At 34.1% G+C, this 8,978-nt stretch overlaps 1 long non-coding RNA gene across 1 annotated transcript in view; it reads left to right on the forward strand.

The window, feature by feature from the left end:
• LOC111084906 overlaps positions 1 to 8,978 on the forward strand; it is a 38,048-nt gene that overhangs the window by 26,429 nt on the left and 2,641 nt on the right. The window contains exon 2 of the long non-coding RNA XR_002609789.1: positions 2,124 to 2,252. This is a non-coding gene — a long non-coding RNA (uncharacterized LOC111084906). The remainder of the gene's footprint in view (positions 1 to 2,123; positions 2,253 to 8,978) is intronic.

Consider the following 8,978-nt stretch of genomic DNA (forward strand, 5'->3'; position numbering starts at 1 on the left):
ATACGTTGAATATTATTTATGATTTTAACTTTATACACAAGTGCCAAAATACTATAATAGGTAGTTAATGTTGTTTAAAAGTTCAGCGCTAGTTAGCGGTCAGGCAAAAAGAGAGAGAGAGAGGTTTGGTAATACTACTGGAGACATCTCGACCAAAGTGATCTGTTATATGGCAACTTTTGTGTTGTATGGTGTGGTCGTCCACCGGAAGTCAATGGACGAACAGCATGAAATAGCCGGAAGTAACAAGGCCGCGCGATCTACAGGAGTCACGCTCCTAACGACGAGTACCCTAATGACAAGTTGCGTGTCTGTAGGGCATGGCGCTGCGTTAATTTGATCACAGACATAAAATAAAAAGTTACCTACTCTCGTGCTATTGGAGAAGCTCACACAACAGTACATCTAGCTCATAAGTACAGAACCGCGTCAAACCATAAACGTTCGACACGAGTACATCCAAGCCGCTACAGTGTGCGCTCAATGCATAACGCTTACTCTGTCCAACGTGCTTCACATGCGAGAGAAGACCATCCATAAATGCCACCAATATATAATAGTAACGTAAAACACGCACGTTAATAACTCTAAGTAAATATATAACTGTCATACAACCATTCACTCTATATATACAACATTATAACAGCACCTTAAATTCAAGTTATATGCTTTCAAACTGAATAACTTTTTTCACTCTGTTTTCGTGAGCTCTGGAACTAGTGTAATAGTTCACAACAACAGTTTCCTTTTAAATAGCATATTAAATTTTTATTACAAAAACAATGTTTAACCTAAACTTTTCAACGTAATCTTTACTCCTCTAAAGAACATTTTGACATTGAACAACATTGTTCTATGTCATATTCTCGAACAATTATAACATCTTTAAGATTTTTCTTTTAAATTATCCTCTCATTTCCTATTAAGCATTTTGAAATCTGAGGGCATTTAAACTTCTAACCAGGCCAAAACAAGATAAAATTCGTGTTCCAAAATCTTTCACACTAGTTTCAATTTCACGCATATTTTAATGTTTCCGTTATGTAGTTGTCTTGGAAACCACAATCCAGATAATGTTGGTTGGATCCTACTTCTTGCGTGATAAGTTTGGTTTCTTGTTTTCTCAGTCATCGTCTAATTGCTTTTACACTCACACACAAACATATACATATATGTATATATATATATATCCTACTGTTTTTTTACATGTGTTTTGCATTTCTTTAAAATTACAAAATTGTTTTGTAATATACGTTTTGTATTTTAAAACATAGTATTTTTATTTTTCATGAGTTACATAACTTAATAATTGTGTGTTTCACTTTAAGTTTATTTTGTGCCAGCTTTAAAGTTTAAAAAACTTTATTTTATATAGAGCTCTCTTTTTATTCAAATATGAGATATATACACTGAGGTATTCTACAGTTTATATTCTATATACATACCACTTGGATATAATAGTTTCACAGCTTATTCTAGTTGTGAAAGATGCGTTCAATGTTTAAATACACAATTCAAAAGCCTGTTTTTATCGACAAACTATGAAAATATTTCATCAGGCACAAATAAGTAATGAATATTTTGGATAAAAGCATTCTAGTTTATAAAAGCATGCAAACTAAAGCATCACTTCCCAGTGAATTCATTTTTACTGCATTACAAGCCAGTAATATGTATTTGTTAGTTCTACAAACTTCCTTTCCTTCTTAAACATTTGTTTCTGTAACGAGATAACTATTTCACGTTTTAAGTCTCTTTAAAGACCAAACTAGATCATACGTATACAATATTTACAGTGATTTCATGTAAAAGTGCATTTAAGAAGGAAGTGAATTGAAATCATTTATTAATGTTATTAACATTGAAGAGTTATAGAAGAGTTCCAAAGAAATATTTTTAAATTCAAGAATAGCAAAAAAGTCTTTGAAAGTAAAGTTTTAGCTATGTAAATGTTTCTGAAATGGTGTGTTAAGACAACTGATAATTAAGGACTTTGGAACAATCGACGTTTAAAGTTAATGTTAAACGTAAGTCGACCTATTCAGTATTAATTTACTAAATATATGGAAGACACAGCAGTTAAAAACTACAACTGTTTTGTTTCAATGACACCTTCATTTCAGGCAACCTATATTTGTACTACCGGACGTACTAATGGTTGTAGGCGGAGCTTGGCGTTTTGCCATATAGAACCAAGAAGAGCGGGTTGTCATGACAATAAGCACCGAGATTTGTCACCGATTGAATTTCAGGTAAATAAGTTTGGATACCAGACAAAGACAAACAGTAAAGGTAGATAGAATACTGGTTTCTTGGGGGAGGAGATTTCTCTGAAAACATTGATGCATGTGGTGCGTGCATGATTTCCGCACGTGCCACACTCAAAAGTCCAATCGACGCGATCTTGACAATCGTTTCATTATATGTTAACTTTCTGTAGCAGCCCATACATCTTGAACTCCCATAACGAACGTTTCAAATGACGTCCCTAAAAGTTTTGCAATGCTGCAACCATTAGCACGTGGAAACACCGCTGCAACACGTGTCTGGAACCACGCGAGGCTGATTTGACTCAAAATTATCAGTTACCCCTCTCTCTCTTTGTTTTTTAGTACTGCTGCCTACGAAAGCAAGACACTTTTAAAAACAAACCAGGTATAAAGCATGTCTTGCACGCTATCTTCCGTGTGTAGCCTTCTAACAAAGAAATGTTGTTAATTCAGCTTCGATGATAACATATGGCATTAATGGATGGAGTAGTTCTATTTACAATATATCTTTGTGTTGCTGCTGCATAAAACAGTCTTTGTTGTTTTTGGCTCTACGCGCCTAGTCAACTGCACGACTTGTAATCGTTGAGATATACACACAAAGCAATTTGCATAAACTAGTTGCATTGAAACTTTTCGGTGTGTTAAAAAAAGCTACCCAGCTTCGTAAGTACCCCGCTTAAGTTCGGCAGAAAGATGTTGTTATTGACGTCACGTGACACTCACTGTCGATGTGAATGACAGAATTGTGAGTTCTTTATGAGATTTTGATTAATAACAGCCGTGCATAACAAACAGGAAAACAATTTTATTTATGGACGATCCGTAAGAAGTTCTGTAAAATCCATTTGGAAAGCGAACGCGAATATTTCAAACATGTTTTAATTTTTTTGGGGGGAATTTTGTGTACATAAGAGAAACGCCGTTTCGAAAAATCGAAACTTGCTTGCTATAAACATTCTTCCAGAATTTGACGAGTGAATCTTAATAGCTGATAAATTTTGTGCAGTTGAAATTACAAAATGGCGATTCTAAAACGTTGGTAGAAATCTTTTAATTTCTTACTTTATATCTTGCAAGATCCTGTAAATGACAACCTATGGTTCATCGTATCTTAATCAAACTTTATTAAAGATATAATCGAAATTTATCGAAACAATATTGCTAAATGTATAATAACAAAACTTAAAATCCCAGTTACGCAACTATCAATGATCTGTTTAAGGGTGGTTCTAAATTTTCCTTTTACTCAGAATTGTTTAACTAACGTGTTCTAGAATTGACTAAATCAGCGCTAACTGGTTTGATATCGTATGAAAAGTTTTTATAGCCTTCTCGTGTGTTTAATAGGTACCTGCATTCGTTCATGTGGCTTTGTTCGAATATCGCGTAAAGCTACTCGAAGACTATCCAGTACTAGCCGTCTCTAATTCTGAAGTAACAAACTAGAGGAAAAGCAGCTAGGTAACACCATCCACTACCAGTTCTTGGGGTACTCTTTTGTAAACAAATAGTGGGGTTTACAATCACATTATAAAGCCCCTTCGGCTGAAAGAGAGAGAACATGTTCGGTGACGAGGTTCGATCCCGTGATACGCAGATTACAAGTCGAATGCCATAACCACCAGGCCTTCAAGTGGCTGACTGGTAAGACTCGTTCTGTAACATATTAACAGTGGATGTAAACAATAAGGGGTCTGAACTCTAGGTTATGTACACACTAATTTAGAAGTAAACTTTACCGAAAACAACTTATTGTTTCGTCTACTTTCTTTCTTTGTTTTTCTTCTTCTAAACACTTTTCAATCGACCGCCATTCCTTCATTTCTCGGTGGATTGACTTGAAATTTGACCTTGGTCCAATACGTCCAGAAATCTTTTTCATTTTGAATTTTAGGCATTTTTAAGGATTTTATGGAGCCAAGGATGAAACAAGCCAAACATGTATAATTTGGGTTTCTGTGCGGTCATACTTACAGCAATCAAGATACAAATTGGCATACAAAAATGTTGGATTTGCCCATTTTGCATATGTTGTGGGTTTTTTGGTCAATTATTCGACCATATTTTGACCAATCTACATGTGATTGATACAAAGATACTTTTCTACACATCTCACACACTAATAAACAAAAATGGTGGACACTTTTAGTAATTATAGGGAGTCAAGATGCCACAAAAAGCATAATGATACTGTTACGACAGCGGAAGTCACGCGATGCTGGGAGCATGCGCGCTGGAGTTTCTAGAAGGATCATTTTTTTACAGATTCTTTTTACAGGTCTCATACATATATATGTACAAAAATGTGGGATATGCCCATTTTTACTTTCCCCCTTTTTCGACCAATTTACATGGAATTTGGTACAAAGAGATTTTTCTACAAGCAGCGATATAGACAGTGTTTGATTTTTTTGTGTTTTTCGCGATTTTTCTTTTGGCAAAATTGGCCATGTTGGGATTCCGTGGCGGAGACATGTTACATTCGCCCGCGAATATTGGTCTCTTTAATTGTTAGTTGTTTCGCTTTGTGTATTAACAATTATATGCAAATTGAATGTTCCTCATCATCTCTTAAAGTTTGTATTATACGTTTGCAGTTTTATTTATCTTCCGTGATTTGAACAGAGTAGAAATGAAAAAATTTTGTTGAAAAACAAACGTCCGTGACAAACGAGTGTCTATATGACACTGCCTCCGCACATTCTCGCCCTGTCAGACGTGGAGATGTTTATAATGTTACGGTCAATCACACTATTTGTTAGTGAAGAGTAGCCCAAAATTTGGCAGTGGATCGTGTTGACTAGCTTCCTTCTCTTTAGTCTATCACTTCAAAATTAGGGACGACTAGCGCAGATAGTCCTCGAGTAGGTTTACATAAAGGTCAACAAACAAAAAAAAACAAATATGACACTGCCACGCTATACAAAAAAATATCAGTTGTAGTAAGCACTTTTATTCGATTAGATAAGAGAAGCCCAAGGGATGGCGAAGGATGCTGTTGACTAGCTAGCTTCAATGTTGTCTATTAGTTAAAATTAAGAACCGTCTTGCATAGATAGCCCTTGTGTAGTTTTGAGCAAAACAATGAATTAGATATACAGATACTTGTTGTTAAAAATTAAATTAATATAAGAATTTCAACAAGTAATGTGATTCCTCACCGTTTTCTAATAAACTAAAAAAATTATTTTAAATGGTAATGGGAGACACTTTAACAGAGGAAACGTGACTACTTCTACGTTTGTATTTTTTTATATATTAACACGCTGTATAAATGTAAATTTCTTTACAGTTAAAAGTGAAGTTTGTACACACACACACACACACACATATATATATATATATATATCATTGTGTGTGGCAGACCTCTTATATTGAGTCTTTTGTCTCCACTTTGGCTAATAGAAACTAAGTAGTTTTCTTTCTCTGCTATTAAGGATCGTATAAGATGAAAACAAATAGTAAACAAAACTGGCATTAAGAAAATGGTATGATACAAAAAACTAAAGAACACTTTAGAATTATGAACAAAAGTTCTAACCACCTGTGCAGAGTTTTATACTCCCAGATTATTGTAAATTGTCGCGTTTCTACTACATCTGTTCGCCAAACAAACAGGTCCTTACAAGGCCCTCAACGGCATCTGTTTGACGATGCATTAGAGAGCTTCCTGACAGCCGTCCATGTATGTTTACCTAGGTCTCAGCTACGTTCCAGTTTAAGAGGACGACGAGAAGTAAAGCATAAGTTAATGGCAGTTTTAAAGAGTTAGATTCTTTAGCGTGAAAATAGTACCATAAATACCATAGTAAGATGGTTTAGTTTGTGTTTTCCTCTTTGCCTTACAGCAACTCACCATGGCGCAAGTACATCGCTCTAGAATTCATTGTTTCGTTAGCCAATCAACTGCCAATTTAGGAGAGGTTGTTAGGAATAGTCGAAACAGACAAGTCCGGAATGAGTATTCATCACAAACTAATGGCAACGTGGGTGTCCGTTGACAAGTCACATTACAGCTAGTTTATAGTTTTATATCACAACAAACCTTAACTTTCGTCACATCTTTCCGCTTCTGCCCTCTCTTCAGACCTGAGATCAAGCGGTCCACTTGAGCATTAAATTTTAACAGAAAACACATAGTGAATTCTTATACAGAGTATTAGAAAAATAGCCTTGAGGAGTGAGGTTCATGTAGGCTACAAAGATAACGTCGAACACGGATGATTCTAAACGAGGAAATGAATGCTACGCTGTTTCTTAAAATATCTACTTCAGTAGACTCTGTATGTTGACCATATTAATATTGTATTCATTGCAATATGTTTACAGAGAAGAAGAGTATAAAATGTATATTATACATATGTGTGAAATTCAAATGATTAGGTGATTTCTTAATTGTTTTGTTTTAGCTGTGAGGATACAGTTGAAACAAAATATACAGCTTCGTTCATTTCTAGTTCATCAACTCAGTAAGTTATTCTAGATCACATAATTTCTTATTTCAGCAAAAAAGAAATGTTTCAGAAAAGTAAATTTTGATGTTAGTGTTCAGATAAAACGTTTTCTTTAACTCCCACTTATGTAATGTCCTGTATTCCGGTTGTGTAATGTAACGTGGTGAATTTCACTTTCATTACTTTTTCTTTAAGTTTAGGAAATTAATACATAAAACAGATAGTTCTTGTGCAAAAATTTTAAATATAATTAATAAAACAAGACATCGACGTTTTTTACTTGCACAATAATTTATTTGTAAAGTTTTAAGAATATAAATTAAAAGAAACGTTAAAAACTCCCATGTTTCGATGGAAATAATTCCACCATCTTCAGGAGAATAAATCACGAAGTACACGTGAAGTTTATTATAAACCTAATGTGTACTTGTATAGTTAGCATGTTTGAATATGTGTATGTACGTGTCTCAATCTTTCCTAACTGTAAATAATAAGCAGTTTTTGAATAACGTCTCACATTGACAAATCTTAAAAACATCAACTTTTTGACCATTTTAACTGATTCCAGCATAGGAGCGTTTGAGCTAGCGTATCATAAAAACTTTTGTCACATTTTTTGAACATTTCAATTTTTTTATGCCTTTGACGATAAATATTTGCATTTATCTCCTGTATGATGTACTGAACAATTCATATTTGCACATTATCAGCCATTTATCTCCTGCATAATCTACTGAATGATAAATATTCGCACATTATCAGTCATTTTTCTCGTGCACGGTCTACTGAATGATAAATATTTGCACATTATCATCCATTTATCTCGCGTATGACCTATTCGAGTCGTCGCCGAGAATAGAAATAATTTACTAATAGTTTAAATAATGGATTTTTATAATTTGAAGTTATTTCCTTGGAACAAATATTTCAATGTTTCTTGGATAAAATGTTTCAATTATTTATTTAGCGTTCTTCTAAAATCTTTTAACGGTTTCCGTTGATTTCATCCGAGGGATTGAACACCAGAAATGTCCTAATTATACAAATTTTAACTAATATTTTATATTTTTATGAAAGTGCCAATTGACCCTAAGACTAAGTTACAAATTCTCTATTGACTTTCGGTTAAAAGACTCACTTTTTCATTCGGTTTCTACGGGAATTTAAATAGCATATTCATAGTATGTCTTGCTTGATACAAAACCAGTGGTTTATTATATGTCAGTAAATACTTACTCAATGAGGTATTGAGTCGTTATATGGAGTCAGTTTACGCTACATACTAAAGACGTTACAAAAGTAGAGAACACGATTGTGATTAAGACTTGAACAAAACGAGGCAGCTCCAAGTTATCATTGTACCCCACTCTCTGCTGTAATTACAGGCAATCTCCTACCTTACAGGAGATGTACGATATGTTGATAACTGATCTGCTGAAAGGTTGGTACACATGATACCTCTGGTCTACAGACAGTACCTCGGTGTCCATTACGCATATGTCCATTATTATAGTGTGTGTAAAAGCTGGAATATTAAATTTCTATAATGTTGTGAAATACATCTTTTTTTTTTTTTTGGTCTGACATTCTCAAATGTTTATGAAAGACGGTTTCTTCTTAAGTTTACTTGTTGTTGTTTAAATTTAAGTATTCTACTTTTTAAGATTTCTTGACCTTGCAAAATGCTCATTCGTAAAAGTTAGGAGCGTTTTTAACATTCTCATGTCCTTGTCCAAATCTTAGTTTAGACAAAAAAGTAGCCCAATTATTAAAGGTTATATCCAGGCAGATTTCAAAAGTCAGTCTATCTATATATACATATAGTAACGAATAACTATGGAAACACAAGCGATACACAAGATACGAGTAAAAACAACGAATAATGGCATCTAGATGGGAAATATGTGAATGATGCAAATAATTATCATAGAAAACACAAAAGAAGAAAGAATAAGTTGTACAATGCTCTGGATTTTTGTACGCGATTCCTTATGTTTTTCACAGAATAATACACCTTGTTTTCATGCTGTTCAATAGTTTATCAGTGTGCAAGCCAATATATAGTTGTAAGTGTAACTTGGTTTTCATGTATTTGAAAAAATAAAACTAGCTATTTTTTTCACAATGTATGGTATTGCTTGTAATTTCGCGCCAAGTTACACGAGGGCTATCTGCGCTAGCCGTCTCTAATTTAGCAGTGTAATACTAGAGGGAAGACAGCTAGTCATCACCACCCACCGCCAACTCTTGG

This window comes from Limulus polyphemus, unplaced genomic scaffold, assembly GCF_000517525.1.
Source record: "Limulus polyphemus unplaced genomic scaffold, Limulus_polyphemus-2.1.2 Scaffold7, whole genome shotgun sequence".
NCBI classification, from domain to species: Eukaryota; Metazoa; Arthropoda; class Merostomata; order Xiphosura; family Limulidae; genus Limulus; species Limulus polyphemus.